Source organism: Aegilops tauschii, chromosome 4 (assembly GCF_002575655.3).
Source record: "Aegilops tauschii subsp. strangulata cultivar AL8/78 chromosome 4, Aet v6.0, whole genome shotgun sequence".
Classification (NCBI taxonomy): Eukaryota; Viridiplantae; Streptophyta; class Magnoliopsida; order Poales; family Poaceae; genus Aegilops; species Aegilops tauschii.
The window spans coordinates 191581059-191607878 of record NC_053038.3 but is presented as its reverse complement, the minus strand read 5'-3'; positions in this window follow the sequence as shown (position 1 = coordinate 191607878).

Below are 26820 nucleotides of genomic sequence, written 5' to 3'. Positions count from 1 at the left end.
TTGCTGAGGATCGCGCGGCCTTCAAGTCCCTCGAGGAGAGGTCCCGCGAAGCGCTGCGGGGGCTCTACGAGAAGGGCTTGGAGAAACCTTTGGTGACTGACGACGACGGCCCCGCCCAACTACTTCCTCAACTCGTCAAGGCACTCGAGGACGTCGCTGATGGAATCGGCCCCATGGTGGAGGGGGAAGCGCGCGTGCTTTCGTCATCGGCCCTGACGCGCGTCCTCAGCCACCTTTACCTTCGCGACCCCAACGCCGACCTTGGTGTCCTGCTCGAGCCTGTGGACGAGGGGCGCTGCATGGCTGCCGCAGAAGCCGTGAAGGGCCAGGCGGAAGCCTTGCTGAAGAAGTTCCTTGCCATCGACCCCGCACTTCCAGCTGATGGCACCGCCGATCCTGCGACCAAGACCAACGACAGTGATGGCAGCGCTGCCGACGAGCGGGCACTTCATGGCGACGGCGCCCGAGATTGAAGAGGAGGCCTGCTGGCGAGCGATAGTTCTCCTTCCTGCTTTTACTTTCCTACGAACTTTCCTGCAACATGCGACGTGCCTCGTGGAGGCGTAAAAACTTTCGATTGGTGTTAAGGAACATTATGTTGTGTAATAATTTATTTAGGTTCCACGATTTCCTTCTCATTTGCTTGATGTTCTACGTCGGCAGGGCCCGACCCCGCGCATACCACAGCCGCCGTTGGGCCGTCCGGATCACCGGGACGGGGCCAAGGGGTGAGGGGCTACATGGCCAGTTAGGTTCCTGAGTCGCGATGCTCAGGAGTCCCCTTGACATGCAAACGGCCTGCGGGAAGGAGATGCAGAAATAGGCCTTAGGGTTCTATCACTACTGGAATCTGCTTCTTTGCCGTCCACCATGGCGGACGGCAAAGGCATAGATCACGGACGGCAAACTTCTTTGCCGTCCGCTGGCTGACGGCAAAATATCCGGATGAACACGTGCCAGCAAAAGCCTTCTTTGTCGTCCGCTTCTTAGAAACGGACGGCAAAGGATTGTGTCGTCCGCCGTTGGTGGCCAGCAGATGGCAAAGATTGTGGACGGTAGTGAGGTGGGGTGAGAGCCGTTAGGGGTTAACGGCGTGCTTTGCCGTCAGCCAACGGACGGCAAAGAGGCTAAGGTCTTTGCTGTCCGCTGGCGGACGGCAAAGTGCTCAAACATGCCAGTCCCAAGAATCACAGGTAGCTATCACGTGGCATGTTGCCGTCAGCTAGCTGACGGCAAAGAGCCTGTACAGCCATGTTTTTAATTTAATTCATTCAATTTGATAGCAATTCATAGATATAAACAGATATACATATATACACAACAAGCATATCCAACACACTAGTTTCATCATATATACATACATAGCCAACACATATATAGTTCCATCCTTACACATTACAAAAGTTTCACATTTGTTCATCCAACACAGTTATCCATCCATCCATATAACAAGTTCCAACCATGCAAGTTCATTGATACAAAATAAAAGCACAAATGGAAAAGAAGCACTCCATCCATGCAAGCTTCCGTGAATTAAATCAAATCTGCAAAATGATAAACAAGATGTTTGAAGAAGAAGAAGAAGAAGAAAATGAAGAAGAAGAAGACTATAAGAAGTAAGCATACTTAAGTAAAATGGAGCTAACCTAGAAGAAAATGAAGAAGAAGAAGAAGAAGAAGAAGAAGAAGAAGAAGAAGACTAGAAGAATACTAGAAGAAGACTAGAAGAGGAAGAAGACTAGAAGAATACTAGAAGAAGACTAGAAGAGGAAGAAGAAGAAGAAGAAGAAGAAGACTATAAGCTTATTATGTAAACTTGGTCATTTTGTGCTAACATAAGTAATTTTGGAGTTAACCTATAGGAAAGTAAGCATATTAGAGCTAACTTAGAGCTAACTTATGTCATTTTGGAGAAGAAGAAGAAGAAGAAGAAGAAGAAGAAGACTGTAAGCTTATTATGTAAACTTGGTCATTTTGTGCTAACATAAGTAATTTTGGAGCTAACATATAGGAAACTAAGCATAGTAGAGATAACTTAGCATATTAGAGCTAACATAGGTAACTAAGCATATTAGAGCTAACATAGGTAACTAAGCATATCGGAGGAAACAAAGCTAAGTATATATAGATCATTTTGGAGATCAAACATACCTGACATAGTTCAGTTCTCATTGTTCTTCTCCTTCTCCTTCCTCAGCCTAATGCGCCAAGAGCGGCGAGGCGGTGGAGGCAGTGGGATGTAGTCTTCTACCACAATTGGCGTGGTCATGTCGCCCAGCTGTGGGATCGCCGGCGCCACCACCGGCGCGAGGTCATTGTCAGACACCACCACCATCGCGAGGCCATCTTCAGGCAGGACAGGCACGACCATCGCTAGGTCATCCTCAGCCACCACCATCTCTTGCCCATGGTCAGCCACCACCATCTCTTGCCCTTGGTCAGCCACCACCATCGCTAGGTCATCCTCAGCCTGATGCCCACTCTGCTCCTCTTCTTCCCCACTGCAGTCTGGATCATCCTCCTTGCTGTCTTTGCTGCAGCCAGAATCGCTGCTGCTTTTTCTACAGCCAGAATCACTGTTGCTTTTGCTACAACCAGAATCGCTGTTGCTTTGGCTGTAGCCAGTGTCGCTGCTGCTGCTCCCATTGCCTGTCCAAATGCAACAATGACCGTTAACAACCGATGCAAGACAAAGCCAAATGTAGAGGAATAAGAAGAGGCAGAATGTACTGGCATCATCGTCGTCAGCGTAGCGCATGCGACACATAGTCGCGTTGAACACCTTCATGATGAGCATGGTGGCGTCGTCGTCGTACCTGAAGAGAAGGAAGTACCTCTGCCGCAGGTCGTAGGCACGGTAGAACTTCTCCCAACCACGACACAGGTACATGTGGCCCTCCTTGATCACCAACTCCACGTCCCACAGCCTGCGAAACCCGCTGCCGGCCTGTCGCAACTTCACATTATTTGGCGGATCTTCACCTAGCATGTTCATAAAAGTGTCAGGCGGCCTCTACAGTTTGGGACAATGAGTGATGTAACAAACAACAGAGTTATCATAATGAGATGGGTGAAGGGGAGATCTCTCCTTTTATATACCTGCCTCGTGGATGATACTGAAGTCCCAAGTATGATACTGAAGAGCTCAAAAGCATCCAACTCATACTCCGGTGTGGCAGAGCGGAGTCTGCGGTGGCGGCTTCCCCCCATCTCTAATAAGTAGCAGAAGAGACCAATTAGTACCCTTACAACATTATCATACAACATTATAACATAAGAAATTTTGAGCAGAAGATAATCAACTACACCAAGTTATCATTTCTCATTCAAAAAACAATGCACTTGTGGACATATGATGGCTCTAGTTGAATTTATTAGTAGCGCTAGTCGTCAAAAATGTTGACTTTAGTTGAATTTCATATAATAACTATTTTAACTTCTTTGGGTCAGCAAACTAGGCAACTAGCTAGCAGTATAAAAACATTCAACTAAATAAAAGAAAGAAACTGCAAAACGTGGCGGAACCCTAAATAAGAAAGTATAAAAATGTGTCTTTTTCTTCTTCTTCTTCCCCTCTTCTTCTTTTTTCCACTTTTTCCTTTTCTTCTTCTTCCTCTTCTTCCTTTTCTTCTTCTTCTTCTTCTTCTTCTTCTTCTTCTTCTTCTTCTTTTTTTCTTCTTCTTTTTCTTCTTCTTCTTCTTCTTCTTCTTCTTCTTCTTTTTCTTATTCTTTTTCTCCTCCTCTTCTTCTTTTTCCTTTCCCTTTCCCTCTTCTTTGCTCCTCCTCCTTGAACTCAGAGACTCCTCCTTGGACCAACCCACATCCCACCCTACCACCACATGTTAAAGCAAGAGAGGTGAGTTGTTTCTTTGCATTTACCCTCGCCTTTGCAGCCAACAAGGTAGTAGGTACATTTTCTAGGCTCCATAGTGAAAGGCAATTGAGCTGTGAAAGAGGCCCCAACTCTTCCATACTACACCAGTCACCATCAATATAGGCTGGAAACCCACATAGTACCCTCAAATTTGTAAGAGCCCGGAAACCCCTAGGAATAAAGTTTACACAAGTGTCCTCAATATCAAGAAATCTCAACCCTTGAAGCCTGACAATGCTATCTGGAAGTTAATCAACGAATCACCAGGCTGAATTTTGAGGCTTCCGGTTAATATTAGTGACCTAAGCAATTTCTGCTCTCTACTCAAATACATCTGATCCCACTCCTTTGGTTTCTATAGACAATCTAAGAAAACTTGATGATCTAAGGTTTTTTTTAGCAGTATCTCCACTGTGGGCTACTAATGTTTCATCCCTAGCCGTAAGTTGAGCAAATGAGCGAATGACATCATGCATATTGCAGATAAGTTGGCTAGGAAATGATGAATCTATCTCTATAAGGTTCCTTAGTATTAGCCTCCTTGAACCAATCCTTTACAGATCCACATAGACACTAAGTTGGCGGGGGGAGGTTTTCCTTTCCTTCTTCTCTTCCTCTTCTTCTTCTTCCTCCTCTTCTTTCTTCTTCTCCCTCCTCCTCTTCCTCCCTCCTCCTCCTTCTACTCTTCTTCTTCTTCTAAACTAAAACTAAAACTAATCTAAAATAAAACTAAACTAAAATAAACTAAAACTAAAACTAAACTGAAAATAAAACTAAACTAAAACTAAAACTAAAACATAAACTAAACTAAAAGAAACTAAAAAAACTAAACTAAAAACAGGGGGAAGAACTCACCTGCAGGGGATCGCCGGTGGAGGAGGCGCGGGGCGGCCGGTGGATGGGAGGGCGGCCGCTGGAGGAGGTGGTGGCCCGGTGGAGGGGGAGGCCGGACAGCCGCGGTGGGACGGGGCGAGGGGCGACGCAGGGGAGGGGCGGGGCGGCTAGGCGAGGGGGCGGCGGCGGGCGGCGGCGGCTGGGCGAGGGGGCGGCAGGGCAAGGGGCGGCGGCGACGGGGCGAGGGGCGACGGGGCAAGGGGCGGCGGCGGGTCATCGGGGAGAGAGCGTGAGAGAAACACAGACAGAGAGAGAGAGTGGGGCGGCCGGGGTGGGGCTCGGCCCGTTAGTTAGGTCAACTCCTTGCCGTCTGCCATCCTTTGTCATCCGCTTTTTTGCTCTTTGCCGTCTGCTAGCAAACGGCAAAGAAGGGGGCCGTTAGGTTTTTTCTATGCAGCTCGTTAGTGGGGCCCACCTCTCTCTTTGTTGTCCGCTAGCGGACGGCAAAGACCTACTTTGCCATCAGCCAGTACTTTGCCGTCCGTTTGATGTAAGCGGACAGCAAAGACCTTCTTTGCCGTCAGCCAGCAGACGGCAAAGAATTGGCAGACGACAAAGAAGTGGATTCCAGTAGTGTATGTCGGCAGGGCCCGACCCCGCGCATACCTTAGCCGTCGTTGGGCCGTCCAGATCACCACGATGGGACCAAGGGGTGAGGGGCTACGTGGCCAGTTAGGCTCCTGAGTCGCGATGCTCAGGAGTCCCCCTTGATGCTCAAACAGACCTTCATACCTGCCCTCGCCGAGGTCCTGCTTGGGAGGGGTGCGCGACGACCAGGTCCGAGGGACCTGGCAGGGCGGCGTACGCTAGGCGAGCCTGAGCGCAGCCCCCGTGCCTAGCCCCCTCGTGCGACTCTCCCAAGGGGGAAGCGTTGCGGTGAGGCTGGACACTGAGCCGGGTGGCTCCTTGAGGTTGGTACGGCCATGGGGCCGCCCTTAGTTGTTTATCACCAGCGCAGAGCGTAGCGCTTCTGCACTTGCACGGGCATAGCCGCTCCTCGACCGTGTCGACTGCCAGCGCGGAGCATGGTGCTTCCACTGGTGCGTGGGTGAGGGCTCCCTCTAAGTGGAGCCCCCGGGGTGTGTACAGCCCCACCCTGACACGTGGCTTGCATGGCAGGGCTAGACGAGGTGTGTCTAGGCACCCGTGAGCCAGCACGGGACTCACGAAGCCCTACCTCAAGGCGGGTTGCGCCTGGTCTTGGTTCTTGATAGCTTCAGCGGTCCTGCGAGATGGTTAGGCAACCTGCATCGGACGAATTTTCTGAGGCGATCACATGATAAGGCCAGACACCAACGACCCCAGGAGGTGACGTGAACGGGCCGGCCCGCAAGACAGAGCTCAGTCGTTGGGTTTATCGACGCTGCAGGGACGGACCCGAGCACAGACGTCGTGCCTAGCCTACTCATGCAAGGAATCCTAATGAAAGACAACCGGCGTGCGGCTCCCGTGGTAACGAGGGCGGTCGCGTGTGGGTATCGAAGTACCGGACAAGCAGGTGACAATCATAGAACGACTCAAGCAAAGAGGCAGGTTAGCTCAGATAGATGCAAGAACGATACATGCCACTGGGACGGACCCGGGCGGCCTGGGGAAGATGCAGCCCGAGGGGCACTCCTAGCAGAGTAAGCTAAAGATGCAAAAGGATACATGTCGCAGGGACAGACCCATGCGACTTGGGGATAATGCTGCCTGAGGGGCACCCCCAACTGAATGAACTGGAAAGAATCACCGGATACCGTAGCCGGAGTGGTGTCGGAGTAGCCAAAGATGCATGCCGAAGAGTTGTTCCTCACGAGCCGCCAGGGTCCTGAGCCTCGAGAGGCTCCGCGGGCCCAGTGGCTCCTGGAGAACCGTTGCGATCTCCTCCAGGACGGTGTGATGTCTGGCCTCCTGAGCCGCCAGGACACTCCATAGATGGCGCTGGAAGGTGACAACCGCGTTCGGCAAGCCGAATGGCATGCAAACGTAGCTGTGAGGTCGACCCTCACACCGTCCAATGCGCGAAGGCCAGAAACGTCCCTGAGATGCGGCCCTGTTGAGCCCTGGAATGTCGACGCAGACGCGCAGCCCGCCGTCCGCGCTAGGATGGGGAGCTGCGCCACGTGGTGGGCGGTGGTCACCGCGCATGGTCCTTGCTTCTTGAAGCTCCTGGATCGCCTTGGTGATGAACTCCCGAGCACTAGGCGCTTCACGTCTCGTGCCCTCTTGAGGGAAACGTGCAGCGAAGCACGCCTCCACGTGGTGCCCGAGCGCTTCCCTCGTGACATTGGCTAGGTCTGAGGCCCTCCAGAAGAGAGCCCCCAAGCCCAGCCTGAGGAGGGCGCCGGGCGCGCCTTCCTATGCGAGGGAGGGAGGCGCCCCGACTGCGGGCACAGATCCTGAGGTGCTGCCGCTGGAAACGCCACTCTCATGAGGTTCTGGGTGGAACAGCTGCTTCTTCTTCTTGGGGATGGCCTCAGGAGGGTACAGGGTGCCTTCGTTGTCGGGGTTTTCGACTGCTGCAGCCTGGTAGGCACGCTCGAGGGAGCACACCGCATCTCTTTCTTCACATGGAACCGTGATGATGCCGCCGTTCCCTGGCATCTTGAGGACGTTGTAGCCATGGTGGGTCACTGCCATAAACTTGGCCAAGGCTGGATACCCAAGGATGGCATTGTACGGCAGGCGGATGTGGGCGACGTCGAAGTCGATGAGCTTGGTGCGGTAGTTGTCACGCTGGCCGAAGGTGACAGGGAGGCGGACCTGCCCTATCGGGGTGGTGGAGCCGTCGGTCACTCCTGAGAAGGGCTTGGTAGGCTGCAGCTGATCGTATGGCACTTGAAGACTGTTGAATGTCTCGATGGACAGGACATTGAGCCCTGCGCCGCCGTTGATGAGGGTCTTGGTGACTTGGACGTTGCTGATGACGGGTGAGCAGAGCATCAGGAGGGCGCCGGCTGTTGCCGCGCACTTGAGCTGGTCTGATGAGCTGAAGGTGATGGCGCACTTGGACCACCTGAGCGGGCGCGTGGCTTCAAGCCTGGGAAGGGCCACATTCACCTCACGAGCAAACTGCTTGAAGATATGCTAAGAGGCTGGGGCTGGAGTGCCACCCAAGATGCAGGCGATGGCTCGAGGCTCTTGGAAGCCCCCCTCCCCCCCTCGTCCTGATGATGGTCGTCGTTCCTCCTAGGTGGTGGCGGCAGCGGAGTGAGCCCGGCGTTGCCCTGAGGGCGGTCCTCACGAGGCTGGTCTCTGCAGGCGCCCTCGCGAGGTGGGTCGTGCCAGCGGTCCTCACGAGTCCGGTCGCGCCACTCCTAGCGGGGGCCGCGGTCGTCCCAGCGTCCCCCACTTCATCCTCCTCCTCGGCCGTAGCCCCGGTCGTTGCGCTCGGGGCGTCGACCGAAGCGCCCATCGCGGATGGCCCTGAGCTCCTGAAAGTCGCTGGTGTTGTGGCTGTGAATGTTGTGGAAGGCGCAGAACGGGCGGTTGGCCTTGGACGACTCGGGGTGGTCGCGGCCACGCTTCATCTCTGGCTCTGCCGCGAGCACGGGAGCCCCCTTGCACTTCACATCCTTGATCTTGGCCTTCTTGTCCTCCTGGTCGGCAGCTGAGAGCTCGAGGAGGGAAAGGCACCCTTCCTCAGCTCTTGCGCACTTGATCGCCATGTTGAACATCTCCAGGGCCGTGCATAGCTCCTCGTGGATGGCGAGCTCTTCCTTCATCTTGACGTCACGGTCGCCATCGGAGAACGCAGAGATGATTGCTTCGTCTGTCACCTTGGGGATCTTAAGGCGAACACTGTTGAAGTGATGGATGTACTTCTGCAGAGTTTCCCCTGGCTGCTGCTTGATGCGCCGTAGGTCACCCGCGGCCGGCAGGCGGTCGCGAGTGCCCTGGAAGTTGGCGATGAAACGCTCACGCATCTCGCCCCAGGAGGAGATCGATCCCTCGGGCAGGTTCAGGAGCCATGAGCGTGCGCCGTCCTTGAGGGCCATGGGGAACCAATTTGCCATGACCTTCTCGTCGCAGTTGGCCACCTCGATGCTCATAGAGCGGCAAGAACTCCGTGGGGTCAGGGGTGCCGTCGTAGTGCAGAGGTAGGTCCGGCTTGAACTTGCAGGGCCAGACGACGCTACGCAGCTCGGGGGTGAAGGCACGACAGCCTGCTGTGGTCACCGGAGCCTGTCGCAGGGGCGGAGCCTGATCTTTACATCCATGCGCCGCCGCAGCAGGCGGCGCGCAGTCTTGATGCAGTGGTGCCGGGACCGCAGGAGCGTTTTCTTATGGTTGAGGGACTTCTTGGCAGCTTCCTTCTACGTGCACGGGCGCTCGACGTGATGGGTCACGCCGCAGGACCGCGCGTCTTGGTGCGAGGGCAGCGTCTTGGTGCGGAGGTGGTGGAGGCGCTCCGTGAGCGACGTCGCCCGCTGCTGGAGGTGGTCGAGGTAGCGAAAGGGACGGTGCAGGAGAGCCCCCAGTGGCACTGACGACCTCGGCGATGCGGTCAAGCCAGTCGTCGTAGAGGTCGTCGACTGGACGGTAACGCAGGAGCTCGCGTGCTATGAGCAGACTTGTAACGCCCACGATGCGGCTATATCTCCCACGTGTCGAGGCACGACTTAGAGGCATAACCGCATAGTGGTTTTGTCGCAAGAAGGGTCATCTTCACACAATCCCATGTAATGAACAAGAATGGGATAAAGAGTTGGCTTACAATCGCCACTTCACACAATACATAAATATCATTCATACATCATCCAAAATACAAACATATAGACCGACTATGGTCAACATCCAGATGAAAATAAGACAACCCCAAATGCTAGATCCCCGATCGTCCCAACTGGGCTCCACTACTGATCATCAGGAAAAGACACATAATAACGACCACGTTCCTCGTCGAACTCCCACTTGAGATCGACGCCATCGTCTGCACTGGCATCATCGGCACCTGCAACTGGTGTTGGAAGTATCTGTGAGTCACGGGGACTCAGCAATCTCACACCCGCGAGATCAAGACTATTTAAGTTTAAAGGGGGAATGGTGCAAAGAGGTGGAGCTGCAGCGGCAAAAACATATTTGGTGGCTAACTTGCGCATATGAGAGCGAGAAGAGAAGCAAAGGAACGGACGTCATCTAGCAATGACCAAGAAGAGGTCCTGAACGCCTACTTACGTCATACATAACACAGACCGTGTTCACTTCCCGGACTCCGCCGAGAAGAGACCATCACGGCTACACACGCACTTGGTGTATTTTAATTGGGTCAAGTGACAAGTTATCCACAACCGGACATTAACAAATTCCCATCTGCCTCATAACCGCGGGCACGGCTTTCGAAAGATAATACCCTGCAGGGGTGTTCCAACTTAGCCCATCATAAGCTCTCACGGTCAACGAAGGATAAACCTTCTCCCGGAAAGACCCGATCAGTCTCGGAATCCCGGTTAACAAGACATCTCGACAATGGTAAAACAAGACCAGCAAAGCCTCCCGAATGTGCCGACAAATCCCGATAGGAGCTGCACATATCTCGTTCTCAGGGCACACCGGATTGTCCAAGCTTCCGATAGGCCAGACCAGAGTTGCCCCTGGTGGCCACCGGCGGCTGACAGTTTGGACCAATACTCAGAGGAGCACTGGCCCGGGGGTTTAAAATAAAGATGACCCTCGGGCTCTAGAAAACCCGGGGGAAAAAGGTATAGGTCGCAAATGGTAAAACCAAGGTTGGGCCTTGCTGGAGGAGTTTTATTCAAGGCGAACTGTCAAGGGGGTCCCATAAATCACCCGACCGCGTAAGGAACGCAAACTCAAGGAACATAATCCCGGTATAACAGTAACTAGGGCGGCAAGAGTGGAACAAAACACCAGACATAAGGCCGAGCCTTCCACCCTTAACCAAAATATATAGATGCATTAATTAAATAAGAGATATTGTGATATCCCAACATGTCCATGTTCCGATATGGAACAACTTCAACTTCACCTGCAACTAGCAACGCTATAAGAGGGGCTGAGCAAAAGCGGTAACATAGCCAAACAACGGTTTGCTAGGAAAGGATGGTTAGGGGCTGACATGGCTGAAATAGGAGACATGATATAGCAAGTGATAGGTAGCGAGCATGGCAATAGAGCGAACAACTAGCATAGCAAAGATAGAAGTGATTTCGAGGGGTGGTCATCTTGCCTGCAAGATTCTCAGAGTTGTCGAAAGCTTGATCCTCGTAAGCGTACTCGACAGGTTCCTCGTTCACGAACTCGTCTCCCGGCTCTACCCAAGACAAGAACACAAACAAACGGAACCACAATCAACAACGAGAAATGCACAAGCAACATGATGCAAGACATGTATGATATGCAAGATATGATATGCGATGCGTATGCGTGCTCCGGAAGGAAAATGATGAACATGGCAGTAACTTGGCAAACCAAGCATGCCACTGGAAAGATGAGATGATTTCGGTCGAAATCGATATAAAGATCACCGGAATCGGATGCACGGTTTGCAAATGGCAAGCAAAACAAGAATGACACTAATCTGCGATAAACAGCAAGATAGCACTTAAAATACAACAAGTAACAATGCTACAGCACCCCAACATAGCAACAAAGCACATGGCAGTAATCTACAGGATATGCTTGACAAAAGATGAACACTGAGCTACGGCTAGTTCACAAGATATCAAGCTCAAACAAGCATGGCAAAAGTGCAAAAGATTACAGGTTCACAGACTTAGTGAAAAACTGGATATGGCAGAAATCAGCATCAGGTAGCAATGTTCGGAGCACGAAATCAATATGCTACAGGAACTTAAAATAGCAAAACAAGGCATGGTAGTGTTCTACTAAATGCACATGACAAAAGTCCCTTACTGACCATAAGCCAAAAAGGACCAGAAGATATGATGGCAAGCATGTAAACATAGCAAGTTTCGTTATCAGGTTTCAGACTTGGCAGAAAACAGAGCATGGCAGAAATATAAATATGTAGGCCTCTTTGTGAGCTTGATGCACTCACTACAGAGCAATGCATGACAACCCAAGCATACCTACAGCAAGATGGCATGTTTATGAAGCTATCCATGGCAAGAACAATTGCGTAGCATGTATGGATAAACTACAATAAGCTTGGCAAAAATGCATATCATGTTAAGAATCTGCCAGAAATATTTTATAGCAAAAGTAGAGCAATATTGAGTCATGCTATGTTACTCTAAAATTGCAAAAAAATTCAGGAATGGATCAATTGCAACTATATCTACAAAACATCCTTACTGAACATCTCCAAAATATGCATGGATCTCTCTCTAGCATCAAGTTTACATGGCAACAAAATTACAGCAGACAAAAACACAGAAATCACTAAGTCCCTGAAATCAGAATTATTACGGGGCCTACTTTGCATGCTTGTGCTAGTCACCACAAAGACCACAAAAATACATGGACCATACCACTGGAAAGATGGCATGGCATACTTCAAAACACATGTAGAGCTCATGCTCAAAAGATGCACAGAATAAATGATACAGAAATGACAAATCTCCAAGTTCTGATAAGAACCAGAGATTAACAGCAACTAGCCCTCTTCCAACGAAGATTTGGGCATCAAGATGACCTCTAATGAACATGGTGCAATTGAACAAAATGTATAGCATCACGAGACGAACAATTTGACATATTAAACGCGCGAATCGGAGCTACATGCACAAAGTTATCGCATCGGGAACAGGAGCATATGCTGAGAAAATTATCAGACTTAGCAAAACGGAGGGGGGGTTTCGGGTCAACCTTTGACCAGATCTGGATCGCGGTCAACGGGAGCTCGAGCTCGCCGGCTCGGGCCGGAGGCCGGTGGCGAGGCGGCGGCGCCGGAGGAGGGGGCCGCCGGCGGGGGCGGCGCCGGAGGAGGCGGTGGCCGGCGCGGCGGCGGAGTCGGCGGCGGGGCCCGCGGCGCGGCGGCGGAGGCGGCTGGCCGGCCGGCGGGCGGGCGCGGCGGCGCGCTACGGCGGCGGAGTCGGCGGCGGCCGACGGGAGGCGCGGAGGAGCGGGCCGAGGGGGCAGGCCACGGGCCCGGCGGGCCGGCGCGGTCTGGGCGGCGGCGGAGATGACGTGGCGCGCTCCGGTTGGCCGGGCGCGCGGCGGACGTTGTCCGGCCGGAGCGGACGCGTCTGGCGCGGCGCGGAGGGAGAGGGTTAGGGTTTCGTCTGAGATTTCGTTTTTCGGGATGCCCACTCATTTATAGGTAGAGGGAGCTAGGAGACTCCAAATGAGGTGCGGTTTTCGCCCACACGATCGTGATCGAACGACCTAGAGCATGGAAGAGAGTTTGGTGGGCTTTGGGCTGGTTTTGGAGGGGGTTTTTTGGATACTCAAATGGACATTGCGGAGGCCCGGTTAACCGTTGGAGTACCAAACGACCTCCGAATGGAACGAAACTTGACCGGTAGTCTCCGGGTGGTATATTAAGACCACATGACAAGCCTCGGTCCATTCCGAGAAAGTTTGACGCACGCACACGAAAGAAAACTAGAGGGGTGCACCGGAGGAGATAGGAGCGCCGGATTGGAAAACGGACAACGGGGAAAATGCTCGGATGCATGAGACGAACACATATGCAAAAGTAATGCGCATGATGACATGATATGAAAATGCATGACATGACAAAATACAAAACGAAAGACAAAACCCGACAACGGAGGGAAAAACATATCACATAGCCGGAAATGGCAAGAGTCGGAGTTACAAATATGGCAAGTTACATGCGGGGTGTTACAACACTCCACCACCACGAGAGGATCTCGTCCCGAGATCTAGGACTGAAAGAACTCCGGATATTCGGAACGGAGATGGTCCTCACGTTCCCAGGTGGCTTCCCGGTCGGAATGGTGCGACCACTTCACTTTGAGGAATTTGATTGACTTGTTGCGAGTCTTGCGCTCAGTTTCTTCAAGAATAGCAACTGGGTGCTCATGATAAGACAAATCTTCTTGGAGGTCAATCTCTTCAAAGTCGATAGTGCGCTCAGGCGTCTTGAAGCACTTGCGGAGCTGTGACACGTGGAACACATCGTGCACGTTTGCGAAGTTGGAAGGAAGCTCAAGTTGATAGGCGAGGTCGCCTCTTTTGCCAATGATCTTGAAAGGACCCACGTATCTCGGGGCAAGTTTCCCTTTGATACCGAAGCGACGAGTGCCTTTCATTGGAGAGACGCGGAGGTAGACATGGTCTCCGATCTCGAAAGCCAAATCACGATGCTTACTATCATAGTAACTCTTCTGGCGCGATTGCGCGGCTTTGAGATTATCACGGATGACTTTACACATTTCTTCAGCTTCAGTGATTAAGTCATTGCCAAGAAGTTGGCGTTCACCAGTCTCTGACCAATTGAGAGGAGTACGGCACTTTCTGCCATAGAGAATCTCGAATGGGGCTTTGCCCGAACTCGCTTGGAAGCTGTTGTTGTAGGAGAATTCAGCATATGGCAGACAATCTTCCCATTTCATGCCAAAAGAAATGACACAAGCCCTGAGCATATCTTCAAGAATTTGATTGACTCGCTCGACTTGGCCACTAGTTTGAGGGTGGAAAGCTGTGCTGAAGCGAATATTAGTGCCCATGGCCTTCTGGAAGGAGTCCCAGAACTTAGAGGTGAAGATGCTTCCACGATCCGAAGAAATCAATTGTGGAATGCCGTGCAAGGAGACAATTCTGGAGGTGTAGAGCTCTGCCAGCTGAGCTGCTGTGATGGATTCTTTGATAGGAAGGAAATGAGCCACTTTAGAGAGCTTGTCAATGACAACGAAGATAGCATCATTTCCGCGCTTGGATTTGGGAAATCCAGTCACGAAGTCCATTTCGATATGATCAAACTTCCATTCCGGAATAGCAAGAGGTTGGAGGAGACCAGCTGGTTGTTGGTGTTCTGCTTTCACTCTTCGGCAGACATCACATTCATTCACGAATTGAGCAATTTCTCGCTTCATTCGAGTCCACCAATACGACTGCTTGAGATCATGATACATCTTCGTACTTCCAGGATGAATAGAAAGGAGAGAATTGTGCGCTTCGTTCATTATGACTTTCCTTAGATCACCTTTCGGAACCACAATTCGGTCCTCGAAGAACAAAGTGTCTCTGTCATCAATGCGATAGCACTTGTATTTGGAAAGACCCTTGTCGATACCACGTTTCACCTTCTTCACCATGGCATCAAGGAGTTGTGCCTCACGAATTTGATCTTCCAAAGAAGGAGATACTATGAGGTTGGCAAGAACGCCTTGAGGAACAACTTGGAGATTCAGCTTGCGGAAAACTTCACAAAGATCCGGTTGGAACGGCTTAAGAATTAAGCTGTTGCAATAAGCTTTCCTGCTTAACGCATCTGCAATGACATTAGCCTTGCCTGGAGTATATTCGATACTCGGATTGTACTCTTGAATCATTTCGACCCATCGAGTCTGCCTGAGGTTGAGATTGGGCTGAGTGAAGATATACTTGAGACTCTTGTGATCAGTGAAAATGTCCACTTGTCTTCCCAACAAGAGATGTCTCCACGTAATCAATGCATGGACAACTGCCGCCAACTCAAGATCGTGAGTGGGGTAGTTCTTCTCGTTGGGCTTCAACTGCCGAGAGGTATAGGCCACAACTTTCTTCTCTTGCATTAACACAGCACCGAGACCTTGGAGAGAAGCATCACAGAAAACTTCATACGGCTTGGATTCATCAGGAGGAGTCAAAACAGGAGCTGTGACTAGTTTCTGTTTGAGAGTGTTGAAAGCAACGTCACACTCAGGAGACCAGACATACTTCACATGCTTCTGTAGGAGGTTGGAAAGAGGCTTTGCAATCTTGGAAAAATTCTCAACGAATCTTCGGCAATAACTTGCAAGACCCAGAAAACTGCGGAGCTGCTTGACATTTTGAGGAGGTTCCCAATCCAGAACTGCGGACACCTTCTCGGGGTTAACAGCGATGCCTTTGGCGGAGATGATGTGACCAAGGAAAAGAACTTCATCAAGCCAAAACTCACATTTGGAGAACTTCGCATAGAATTGATACTCTCTGAGCTTGTCGAGCACCAATCGCAAATGTTTGGCATGATCCTGCTTATTCTTGGAGAAGACCAAGATATCATCGAGATACACCAAAACGAATTCATTGGTATAGGGGTTGAAGATGAAATTCATCATCCGAGAGAACACCGGAGGAGCATTGACAAGGCCGAAAGACACAACAGTATATTCATAGGAACCAAAGCTTGTTCTGAATGCTGTCTTGGGAATATCTTCTTCACGAATGCGAATCTGATGATAACCCATACGAAGGTCAAGCTTCGAGAAAACTTTAGCGCCCTTGAGTTGCTCAAATAGCTCATTGATGTTGGGAAGTGGGTACTTGTTCTTGATTGTCTTCTTGTTCAATGGACGGTAGTCGACGCAAAGTCGGTCCGTGCCATCCTTCTTCTTGACAAAAAGAACACCACAACCCCAAGGAGAAGAACTCGGTCTGATCAAACCCAGACGTTCTTGTTCATCGAGCTGCTTCTTCAATTCCTTCAGCTCGTTTGGTCCAAGCTTGTATGGACGCTTGCAAACGGGTACAGTACCAGGCTCTAGTTCGATAACGAACTCAACTGGCCGGTGCGGAGGCATACCCGGAAGCTCTTCTGGGAAGACATCTTGATACTCGCAAACGACTGGAATTTGAGAGATGGCATCCAATTCGCCCTTCTCATTGAGAGAGAAAAACCGAATGGTTTCATTACGAGCGGCAAAAACAATCACATCCTCAGACGAGTGTGTCAATTGAATTTCTCTGGCAGCACAATCAAGTTGAGCCTTGTGCTTAGAAAGCAGTCCATCCCGAGAATAAGATCAATATCCGAGTCACCAAGAACAATTGGAGAAGACTGGAATGCATAATCGCCCAACTTGATGGTAACATTCGGAACCATGGAACTTGCATTCATGCATTTGCCTGGAGAGACAACTGCTAACGGCCTAGGCAATCCTTGGAAATGCAATTCATGCTTGGATGCAAAAGGTCTTGATATGAAAGAAAGAGATGCACCAGTATCAAAAAGAACTTTTGCAGGAATATCGTTAACAGGAAGATTACCCATTATCACATCAGTAGATTCCTCCGCTTGAGCTGCATTCATCATGTTCACCTTTGCAAACTTTGGATTATGCTTGACCACTGCATTGCTGGAAGATCTGACAGGAGGAGGAGGAGGAAGACGCCTCTGGTTGAAGCACTTGTTAGCATAGTGACCTTTCTGCTGACATTTGTTGCAAGTCACCTCTGAGAGTGGACGGTGATAAGGAGCATTGGACTTTGGAGCTTGATTCTGAGACTTGTTCTGATAGCCAGAGTTGGAAGAGTTGTTAGAACCATGGCCACCTTTGTTCTTCTGCTGGTAAGGCTGACGAAACGGAGGAGGAGGAGGCAACCAGAACTTCTGTTGCTTAGCTGACACAAGTGAGGAAGAAGAAGACTGAACTGCGTCCCTGACTCTTTTCTTAGAAGCCTCACACTTGAGCTGAGCAGCCTCTTGCTTCAGTGCCATATTGTAGAATTGATCAAACTGAGTAGGCTCAACAAGAACGAGAGCTAACTGCAGGTCCTTTTTAAGACCACCTCGGAAGTGATAGATCATGCTCTTCTCATCAGGAACGTCTTGTTTAGCGAAGCGAGCAAGTTTCTGAAACTGAATGTTATATTGATACACAGACATGTTTCCTTGCTTGAGATTGCGGAACTCCTCACGCTTGCTCTCAACAACACTTTGTGGAATGTGGTGCGCTTTGAAGTCCCGACAGAAGTCAGTCCAAGTGATCACACGACCTCCTCTGGAATCTTTGTATTGCTGAAACCAATCAGCAGCTTGGTCCTTGAGCTGGAAAGAAGCGAACTTGACAAAGTCCTCAGGCCTGACATTGCTACATTCAAAATGCTTGTTGATGTCCACGAGCCAATCATCGGCATCCGTGGCCTCGGCACAGTAGCTGAAAGACTTGGGCTGATTTGCGAGAAACTGGTTGAGAGTGGCAAAGTGAAACTGATTGTTGCCTTGACCTTGATTGCCTTGATTGCCTTGCCCTTGAGTACGTTCTTGCAAGAGTTGCAGAATCATCTGAGCATTGGCGTTGGTGGCTGCCATGATTGATTGCCATGCCTCCGGAGGTGGAGGTGGTGGCGGAGGGTTCGCTTGACTCCCTTCATTGTGATCCGGATTCTGACGCGTTGGCGGAGCCATCCTGAAGAGGGTGACATCCGTTAGCATCTTGATAGACAAAAGATAAGTAGAATCAACGGATAGAAATTGCAACATATAGTCTTCACAATAAACATTCGAACGAAGATGAACGAATGAATTCCGTAGTAAACCATCACACTTCCATAAGTTGGGAAGCCACTTGAAAAAGATATGGAATGAGCATATGAATTCGAAGCAACTCGAATACCACAATACAAAATAAAACAAAGTATTGGCTTGCAGAATAAGCCGGAACAAACATATGATAGATATTTCGTCCGAAGTTTTCGTGGTGGGGCCCACACGGGCTCAATCGTACAGCACCATCATGTACAAGGCTGTGCACATGACATACGAAGCGTCCCCGAGTCGGCAAAGCCATGGACCCTTTAAGACACAACGAGACCACTGTAAAATCAACCGTATACAGGCGGACCACTAGACGTCGAACCCCAATCTCATATCATGCGTCTGTCGGAAAGATATCCTAAGGCTACTAGAATTCCCACTTATAAACTCCCGAAACTTTCTGGTTATGCAATCTGGTGTAGGGGATACAGGGGACACAAATATATATCACCCAAACTAGCAATCCCTAGATCCAGCTGTATCCATCCGTCAACACATAACCAAGAAACCTTCGGAAATCGTTTACCTCAACCTTCGAAAAACATCCGTTATACAAGTTATGGCAATACTCCCGAACTCCCGCCCTAGTACTGGGTGGCGTCGAGGTGATCTCACCAACAACTGCATAAAAGAGATTTCGATGTCGGCGAAACTCAGGTATTCCAGAACTGCAACGATAAAATTGTGACGACAACACCTCGGAGCTCAACTCCCCGGGACACTGCCACAACCCCTAAATGACAGGAGGCACCAAGAACAATGTTCTCGTCACAAATCGATCGAAACGATTCCAAGATACCCGCGTGATCCTAAAAAAAATTTAGTGAAATTTGAGGAGAGAATAGTCAAAACTTCTACGTCAGGAGACCTCACCAGAGCGACGAAGGGACTGAGGAGTAAAAAGAATCCTACTCTCCGATATATATAATCCTAAGACTCAAAACTTTTTTTCTAGACTCAACAACGTCAGCGATTCGATCAAGCAGGGGGCTCCTAAGTCGGGGATGGCTCTGATTACCAACTTGTAACGCCCACGATGCGGCTATATCTCCCACGTGTCGAGGCACGACTTAGAGGCATAACCGCATAGTGGTTTTGTCGCAAGAAGGGTCATCTTCACACAATCCCATGTAATGAACAAGAATGGGATAAAGAGTTGGCTTACAATCGCCACTTCACACAATACATAAATATCATTCATACATCATCCAAAATACAAACATATAGACCGACTACGGTCAACATCCAGATGAAAATAAGACAACCCCAAATGCTAGATCCCCGATCGTCCCAACTGGGCTCCACTACTGATCATCAGGAAAAGACACATAATAACGACCACGTTCCTCGTCGAACTCCCACTTGAGATCGACGCCATCGTCTGCACTGGCATCGTCGGCACCTGCAACTGGTGTTGGAAGTATCTGTGAGTCACGGGGACTCAGCAATCTCACACCCGCGAGATCAAGACTATTTAAGTTTAAAGGGGGAATGGTGCAAAGAGGTGGAGCTGCAGCGGCAAAAACATATTTGGTGGCTAACTTGCGCATATGAGAGCGAGAAGAGAAGCAAAGGAACGGACGTCATCTAGCAATGACCAAGAAGAGGTCCTGAACGCCTACTTACGTCATACATAACACAGACCGTGTTCACTTCCCGGACTCCGCCGAGAAGAGACCATCACGGCTACACACGCACTTGGTGTATTTTAATTGGGTCAAGTGACAAGTTATCCACAACCGGACATTAACAAATTCCCATCTGCCTCATAACCGCGGGCACGGCTTTCGAAAGATAATACCCTGCAGGGGTGTTCCAACTTAGCCCATCATAAGCTCTCACGGTCAACGAAGGATAAACCTTCTCCCGGAAAGACCCGATCAGTCTCGGAATCCCGGTTAACAAGACATCTCGACAATGGTAAAACAAGACCAGCAAAGCCTCCCGAATGTGCCGACAAATCCCGATAGGAGCTGCACATATCTCGTTCTCAGGGCACACCGGATTGTCCAAGCTTCCGATAGGCCAGACCAGAGTTGCCCCTGGTGGCCACCGGCGGCTGACAGTTTGGACCAATACTCAGAGGAGCACTGGCCCGGGGGTTTAAAATAAAGATGACCCTCGGGCTCTAGAAAACCCGGGGGAAAAAGGTATAGGTCGCAAATGGTAAAACCAAGGTTGGGCCTTGCTGGAGGAGTTTTATTCAAGGCGAACTGTCAAGGGGGTCCCATAAATCACCCGACCGCGTAAGGAACGCAAACTCAAGGAACATAATCCCGGTATAACAGTAACTAGGGCGGCAAGAGTGGAACAAAACACCAGACATAAGGCCGAGCCTTCCACCCTTAACCAAAATATATAGATGCATTAATTAAATAAGAGATATTGTGATATCCCAACATGTCCATGTTCCGATATGGAACAACTTCAACTTCACCTGCAACTAGCAACGCTATAAGAGGGGCTGAGCAAAAGCGGTAACATAGCCAAACAACGGTTTGCTAGGAAAGGATGGTTAGGGGCTGACATGGCTGAAATAGGAGACATGATATAGCAAGTGATAGGTAGCGAGCATGGCAATAGAGCGAACAACTAGCATAGCAAAGATAGAAGTGATTTCGAGGGGTGGTCATCTTGCCTGCAAGATTCTCAGAGTTGTCGAAAGCTTGATCCTCGTAAGCGTACTCGACAGGTTCCTCGTTCACGAACTCGTCTCCCGGCTCTACCCAAGACAAGAACACAAACAAACGGAACCACAATCAACAACGAGAAATGCACAAGCAACATGATGCAAGACATGTATGATATGCAAGATATGATATGCGATGCGTATGCGTGCTCCGGAAGGAAAATGATGAACATGGCAGTAACTTGGCAAACCAAGCATGCCACTGGAAAGATGAGATGATTTCGGTCGAAATCGATATAAAGATCACCGGAATCGGATGCACGGTTTGCAAATGGCAAGCAAAACAAGAATGACACTAATCTGCGATAAACAGCAAGATAGCACTTAAAATACAACAAGTAACAATGCTACAGCACCCAACATAGCAACAAAGCACATGGCAGTAATCTACAGGATATGCTTGACAAAAGATGAACACTGAGCTACGGCTAGTTCACAAGATATCAAGCTCAAACAAGCATGGCAAAAGTGCAAAAGATTACAGGTTCACAGACTTAGTGAAAAACTGGATATGGCAGAAATCAGCATCAGGTAGCAATGTTCGGAGCACGAAATCAATATGCTACAGGAACTTAAAATAGCAAAACAAGGCATGGTAGTGTTCTACTAAATGCACATGACAAAAGTCCCTTACTGACCATAAGCCAAAAAGGACCAGAAGATATGATGGCAAGCATGTAAACATAGCAAGTTTCGTTATCAGGTTTCAGACTTGGCAGAAAACAGAGCATGGCAGAAATATAAATATGTAGGCCTCTTTGTGAGCTTGATGCACTCACTACAGAGCAATGCATGACAACCCAAGCATACCTACAGCAAGATGGCATGTTTATGAAGCTATCCATGGCAAGAACAATTGCGTAGCATGTATGGATAAACTACAATAAGCTTGGCAAAAATGCATATCATGTTAAGAATCTGCCAGAAATATTTTATAGCAAAAGTAGAGCAATATTGAGTCATGCTATGTTACTCTAAAATTGCAAAAAAATTCAGGAATGGATCAATTGCAACTATATCTACAAAACATCCTTACTGAACATCTCCAAAATATGCATGGATCTCTCTCTAGCATCAAGTTTACATGGCAACAAAATTACAGCAGACAAAAACACAGAAATCACTAAGTCCCTGAAATCAGAATTATTACGGGGCCTACTTTGCATGCTTGTGCTAGTCACCACAAAGACCACAAAAATACATGGACCATACCACTGGAAAGATGGCATGGCATACTTCAAAACACATGTAGAGCTCATGCTCAAAAGATGCACAGAATAAATGATACAGAAATGACAAATCTCCAAGTTCTGATAAGAACCAGAGATTAACAGCAACTAGCCCTCTTCCAACGAAGATTTGGGCATCAAGATGACCTCTAATGAACATGGTGCAATTGAACAAAATGTATAGCATCACGAGACGAACAATTTGACATATTAAACGCGCGAATCGGAGCTACATGCACAAAGTTATCGCATCGGGAACAGGAGCATATGCTGAGAAAATTATCAGACTTAGCAAAACGGAGGGGGGGTTTCGGGTCAACCTTTGACCAGATCTGGATCGCGGTCAACGGGAGCTCGAGCTCGCCGGCTCGGGCCGGAGGCCGGTGGCGAGGCGGCGGCGCCGGAGGAGGGGGCCGCCGGCGGGGGCGGCGCCGGAGGAGGCGGTGGCCGGCGCGGCGGCGGAGTCGGCGGCGGGGCCCGCGGCGCGGCGGCGGAGGCGGCTGGCCGGCCGGCGGGCGGGCGCGGCGGCGCGCTGCGGCGGCGGAGTCGGCGGCGGCCGACGGGAGGCGCGGAGGAGCGGGCCGAGGGGGCAGGCCACGGGCCCGGCGGGCCGGCGCGGTCTGGGCGGCGGCGGAGATGACGTGGCGCGCTCCGGTTGGCCGGGCGCGCGGCGGACGTTGTCCGGCCGGAGCGGACGCGTCTGGCGCGGCGCGGAGGGAGAGGGTTAGGGTTTCGTCTGAGATTTCGTTTTTCGGGATGCCCACTCATTTATAGGTAGAGGGAGCTAGGAGACTCCAAATGAGGTGCGGTTTTCGCCCACACGATCGTGATCGAACGACCTAGAGCATGGAAGAGAGTTTGGTGGGCTTTGGGCTGGTTTTGGAGGGGGTTTTTCTGGATACTCAAATGGACATTGCGGAGGCCCGGTTAACCGTTGGAGTACCAAACGACCTCCGAATGGAACGAAACTTGACCGGTAGTCTCCGGGTGGTATATTAAGACCACATGACAAGCCTCGGTCCATTCCGAGAAAGTTTGACGCACGCACACGAAAGAAAACTAGAGGGGTGCACCGGAGGAGATAGGAGCGCCGGATTGGAAAACGGACAACGGGGAAAATGCTCGGATGCATGAGACGAACACATATGCAAAAGTAATGCGCATGATGACATGATATGAAAATGCATGACATGACAAAATACAAAACGAAAGACAAAACCCGACAACGGAGGGAAAAACATATCACATAGCCGGAAATGGCAAGAGTCGGAGTTACAAATATGGCAAGTTACATGCGGGGTGTTACAACACTCCACCACCACGAGAGGATCTCGTCCCGAGATCTAGGACTGAAAGAACTCCGGATATTCGGAACGGAGATGGTCCTCACGTTCCCAGGTGGCTTCCCGGTCGGAATGGTGCGACCACTTCACTTTGAGGAATTTGATTGACTTGTTGCGAGTCTTGCGCTCAGTTTCTTCAAGAATAGCAACTGGGTGCTCATGATAAGACAAATCTTCTTGGAGGTCAATCTCTTCAAAGTCGATAGTGCGCTCAGGCGTCTTGAAGCACTTGCGGAGCTGTGACACGTGGAACACATCGTGCACGTTTGCGAAGTTGGAAGGAAGCTCAAGTTGATAGGCGAGGTCGCCTCTTTTGCCAATGATCTTGAAAGGACCCACGTATCTCGGGGCAAGTTTCCCTTTGATACCGAAGCGACGAGTGCCTTTCATTGGAGAGACGCGGAGGTAGACATGGTCTCCGATCTCGAAAGCCAAATCACGATGCTTACTATCATAGTAACTCTTCTGGCGCGATTGCGCGGCTTTGAGATTATCACGGATGACTTTACACATTTCTTCAGCTTCAGTGATTAAGTCATTGCCAAGAAGTTGGCGTTCACCAGTCTCTGACCAATTGAGAGGAGTACGGCACTTTCTGCCATAGAGAATCTCGAATGGGGCTTTGCCCGAACTCGCTTGGAAGCTGTTGTTGTAGGAGAATTCAGCATATGGCAGACAATCTTCCCATTTCATGCCAAAAGAAATGACACAAGCCCTGAGCATATCTTCAAGAATTTGATTGACTCGCTCGACTTGGCCACTAGTTTGAGGGTGGAAAGCTGTGCTGAAGCGAATATTAGTGCCCATGGCCTTCTGGAAGGAGTCCCAGAACTTAGAGGTGAAGATGCTTCCACGATCCGAAGAAATCAATTGTGGAATGCCGTGCAAGGAGACAATTCTGGAGGTGTAGAGCTCTGCCAGCTGAGCTGCTGTGATGGATTCTTTGATAGGAAGGAAATGAGCCACTTTAGAGAGCTTGTCAATGACAACGAAGATAGCATCATTTCCGCGCTTGGATTTGGGAAATCCAGTCACGAAGTCCATTTCGATATGATCAAACTTCCATTCCGGAATAGCAAGAGGTTGGAGGAGACCAGCTGGTTGTTGGTGTTCTGCTTTCACTCTTCGGCAGACATCACATTCATTCACGAATTGAGCAATTTCTCGCTTCATTCGAGTCCACCAATACGACTGCTTGAGATCATGATACATCTTCGTACTTCCAGGATGAATAGAAAGGAGAGAATTGTGCGCTTCGTTCATTATGACTTTCCTTAGATCACCTTTCGGAACCACAATTCGGTCCTCGAAGAACAAAGTGTCTCTGTCATCAATGCGATAGCACTTGTATTTGGAAAGACCCTTGTCGATACCACGTTTCACCTTCTTCACCATGGCATCAAGGAGTTGTGCCTCACGAATTTGATCTTCCAAAGAAGGAGATACTATGAGGTTGGCAAGAACGCCTTGAGGAACAACTTGGAGATTCAGCTTGCGGAAAACTTCACAAAGATCCGGTTGGAACGGCTTAAGAATTAAGCTGTTGCAATAAGCTTTCCTGCTTAACGCATCTGCAATGACATTAGCCTTGCCTGGAGTATATTCGATACTCGGATTGTACTCTTGAATCATTTCGACCCATCGAGTCTGCCTGAGGTTGAGATTGGGCTGAGTGAAGATATACTTGAGACTCTTGTGATCAGTGAAAATGTCCACTTGTCTTCCCAACAAGAGATGTCTCCACGTAATCAATGCATGGACAACTGCCGCCAACTCAAGATCGTGAGTGGGGTAGTTCTTCTCGTTGGGCTTCAACTGCCGAGAGGTATAGGCCACAACTTTCTTCTCTTGCATTAACACGGCACCGAGACCTTGGAGAGAAGCATCACAGAAAACTTCATACGGCTTGGATTCATCAGGAGGAGTCAAAACAGGAGCTGTGACTAGTTTCTGTTTGAGAGTGTTGAAAGCAACGTCACACTCAGGAGACCAGACATACTTCACATGCTTCTGTAGGAGGTTGGAAAGAGGCTTTGCAATCTTGGAAAAATTCTCAACGAATCTTCGGCAATAACTTGCAAGACCCAGAAAACTGCGGAGCTGCTTGACATTTTGAGGAGGTTCCCAATCCAGAACTGCGGACACCTTCTCGGGGTTAACAGCGATGCCTTTGGCGGAGATGATGTGACCAAGGAAAAGAACTTCATCAAGCCAAAACTCACATTTGGAGAACTTCGCATAGAATTGATACTCTCTGAGCTTGTCGAGCACCAATCGCAAATGTTTGGCATGATCCTGCTTATTCTTGGAGAAGACCAAGATATCATCGAGATACACCAAAACGAATTCATTGGTATAGGGGTTGAAGATGAAATTCATCATCCGAGAGAACACCGGAGGAGCATTGACAAGGCCGAAAGACACAACAGTATATTCATAGGAACCAAAGCTTGTTCTGAATGCTGTCTTGGGAATATCTTCTTCACGAATGCGAATCTGATGATAACCCATACGAAGGTCAAGCTTCGAGAAAACTTTAGCGCCCTTGAGTTGCTCAAATAGCTCATTGATGTTGGGAAGTGGGTACTTGTTCTTGATTGTCTTCTTGTTCAATGGACGGTAGTCGACGCAAAGTCGGTCCGTGCCATCCTTCTTCTTGACAAAAAGAACACCACAACCCCAAGGAGAAGAACTCGGTCTGATCAAACCCAGACGTTCTTGTTCATCGAGCTGCTTCTTCAATTCCTTCAGCTCGTTTGGTCCAAGCTTGTATGGACGCTTGCAAACGGGTACAGTACCAGGCTCTAGTTCGATAACAAACTCAACTGGCCGGTGCGGAGGCATACCCGGAAGCTCTTCTGGGAAGACATCTTGATACTCGCAAACGACTGGAATTTGAGAGATGGCATCCAATTCGCCCTTCTCATTGAGAGAGAAAAACCGAATGGTTTCATTACGAGCGGCAAAAACAATCACATCCTCAGACGAGTGTGTCAATTGAATTTCTCTGGCAGCACAATCAAGTTGAGCCTTGTGCTTAGAAAGCAGTCCATCCCGAGAATAAGATCAATATCCGAGTCACCAAGAACAATTGGAGAAGACTGGAATGCATAATCGCCCAACTTGATGGTAACATTCGGAACCATGGAACTTGCATTCATGCATTTGCCTGGAGAGACAACTGCTAACGGCCTAGGCAATCCTTGGAAATGCAATTCATGCTTGGATGCAAAAGGTCTTGATATGAAAGAAAGAGATGCACCAGTATCAAAAAGAACTTTTGCAGGAATATCGTTAACAGGAAGATTACCCATTATCACATCAGTAGATTCCTCCGCTTGAGCTGCATTCATCATGTTCACCTTTGCAAACTTTGGATTATGCTTGACCACTGCATTGCTGGAAGATCTGACAGG